The sequence below is a fragment of the Cynoglossus semilaevis genome, chromosome 16 (assembly GCF_000523025.1).
Source record: "Cynoglossus semilaevis isolate Cse_v1.0 chromosome 16, Cse_v1.0, whole genome shotgun sequence".
NCBI classification, from domain to species: Eukaryota; Metazoa; Chordata; class Actinopteri; order Pleuronectiformes; family Cynoglossidae; genus Cynoglossus; species Cynoglossus semilaevis.
Window position 1 is genome coordinate 18,164,068 of NC_024322.1, and position 3,150 is coordinate 18,167,217.

A 3,150-nucleotide genomic window follows, 5' to 3' on the forward strand; every position below is an offset into this window, starting at 1 on the left:
TCATCGTGTGTCCGACCAATAGACAGCGCCGGAGTGACCGAGGTGGTGGTGGGTTAGCGAGGTGTGGACAGTTCCAGTAGTGCCTGTCGACAGGCCACCGGACCAGTTCTCCCCCTGACGCAGACCAGAGATCAGCTTACCCTCTGCTGGTTCCTAGGCTCCGTTGCAACACACACATTAGAATGTTTTTACATGAACTGAAGCGCTGTTTTACTTCTCTCCATTTAGTGACTGAACTCAGCGGAGTCGACTCTGCTGTTTCCAAGATAAATACAGTGCTGCGAGAGGATCGGCTGCAGTGTTTGGACTGGAGTTGGAGTGAGAGCCGTTAGGGCTGCAGTGGGTGAGGTGGTCGAAGATTGATGAATATTAGGACCTGGTTGATGATGAGGGTTACATTTTATGAAGAGGTCTTCCTCCACTGAGCTGCTCTTCACTTCAGTAGACTCCAGTTAAACTGCTGCGATGGTTCCACTCAGTTCTCCTTTCAGACGTTGGTTGTTTCTCTCTGTTGAAAGGGGAACATCTCTGCCAAAGAATCTACTGGAAACCAGCCTTTAACTCCGCTCTCCTGGTCTGGTTTTACAATAAGATATTTACAACTTATTTGCAAAGTAGAAATTTTTTATAGATTGCTGTATTTTTTTATTCCGAGTTTTTATGACAACATTGTTTGTTTTGCATTAACAAAAAAATTGAAGTCTGTTGTTTGTTTCACAATTCACAGGAGGTGCCATTCAGACATGTCTTGTTCTGGGGCTTGAACACAGGGCCTTCTGCAAGTAAGGCAAATGTGTAAGGCAGACATTATAACCACTACACCACCAAATTCATTATGTTTAGTTTAAGATTTTCTTAGAAAAACAAATTTATCGGCTGTAAAACTAGCGATCGACTCTGGTCTACACAGGATTCTACAACTATTGTTTAATTCATCAGTGTCATTTTTCTTTTTAAACCATAATTCCAACTGTTGACAGGACGTCAGGCCCTGACTCCGAGGCTCAGCAGGCAGATTTAAACTAAGAAGAAATGCACAAATGTGTGATTTTGTCTCTTCCCCTAAAAATGGATCGTCTGGGCAGCGTCAGCAGTAACTTCTGGGAAAAACAATTCACTGCTTGGCAAGCAAAAATACTTGTCAAGTACTACAAGTATGTGTATTGACATAGAGTTGTTGTACAAAATGCTGTCGGAAATATAAGAAAGGAACGGCTGAGGGAGAAGAGCGGCTGGATGTGGTGCAGCGGTTTGACTCCTGAATGACTGGGACAAGCTTTCAGGGTCAGTGCCTCACAGAACTTTTTCTCCAAATTCTCCTTGCCAAAATATACTTACTGTTCTGTTGGCACTCAGCATGTACTACACCTACGTGAAACAAAAAACCTATGAGGTCAGTTTTTGTTTAGTTTAGTTTTTTTGTTGAAGATGGCAGACACGATATTCTTGGAAAACGACTGCATCAAACTTTAGAAGATGTGACTTTTTTTCTCGTAATATTTCCCTGTGTCAAATCAAGTACCGCAGCTCTGGGACCTCATTGGTCACTTGAGCTGGTACATTAACATGTGATTGCTGTGTGTTCCCATCACTTGACAGATTCCAGTGGGTCAGACTGGTTCAGGTTACAGTTGAGAGACACAGGACTACCAGAGCGACGGGAGACAGAGTGACAGGTCACAAAGGTCGTGCCACTAGGGGGCCCAGAGGAATGAGCCGGGTGACAGTTTAGGCCTCTCTCCCTTAGAGACACACACACACACCAACAACAACCTGTCAGGGAAATAGATCTCAATACCTTCAGACCTCCAGAGAGTGCGCTGGAAATTGAGTTTGAAGTGTGAGAGGCTTGAGGTCGGTGTGACACGTGTCACCGTCCTCCACCGGAGGAGCGCTCCTGTTAGGTTTGGACATTTCAACTAAAATCAATAACACCGACCACTTCGCCCCCGATCCCAGAAACAGTGTGTGATTGGAGAAATGCATAACCATGAATCAATGTTTCAGCTGCGACGGGTTTTAGAATTTCTCACATCAGACGTCTATAAATATTCCCCAGTAAATAAAACACTCACTCCTCCGTATGATTTTCCTCCTTCCATAAAGTAAATAGAGCTTTTAAAGGGGTTTTCTTGCCACACGATAACTCCGTTGTGTCATTATGGGCTGCGTGTGTGTGCCTCTGTGTGTCAGTGTGCGGAGGGTGTGTCCTGGGAAGCCGGTGTCGCAGGCGAACCTCGGTTCTTTTCACAGACCACAGGCTTTTGGTGTCGCTGCAGGCCCTTAAACACACCTACCACCAAAACCCCACGGAGAGGGAGGAGGCCGTCGAAAAAAGAGCGAAAGTAAGCGTGTGTGTTTGTTGTGTGTGGGTGTGTGTACACAAATACACCAAGCTGTGTGCGCTTTTATGTGTCCACTCACACAAACCATTGTTGTTGTACGTGTTCTTTGAAAATACGTCAGCTCACGATGATGGACTGGATTATTTTTGGTAACTTCCATATGTGACCCAGTCAGTCAGCATCAGTAACGGGGAGGGGGGGACCTGGGGGGGTCGGTTGGATTTACTGTACCATGTCATTGGTCCTATGAATTGTCCAGTGTCACTTAATGTATGTATTAGTGTAAGTCAAAAAGTTCTAGGACAGATGTTTTCATTTGATCATCGTACCATTAACTGATGCTGCTGTTTTAGTCCCTTAAAGCATTGTTTCCCAAAGACTGGGTTGCAACCCTCAGGTGGGCCGCAAGAGTTTTTTTTTTTTTGGGGGGGGGGGGTTGCTAGGAGTTTACAAATAATGTCTATTGACTTGGGTTACTAAGGTTTGTGACTTTAAAAATATGGGTTCCTAGAAAAAAGTTTGGGAAACACTGCCTTAAATGATGTGATTTTGCAGCAGGTTTTTCATCTGTCTCTGTCCTGATTATTTTTTCTTTTGAAAGGGTCTGGACTTCAGTCCTTAATCGAGGCACAGCAGCAGGAGGGTATGGACCTGAGAAGAAGAAGAAGAAGAAGAAACATCTTCATGAATTATTGACAGCCTGCAGTTCCTCAGACGTACAGCAGGGCGGTCGGTCTGGGCTGTGGGATTTCACTCTCTCTACCTCGTCCTCCTGTCTGTCTTTCACCCCCCCTCACCCCCCCTC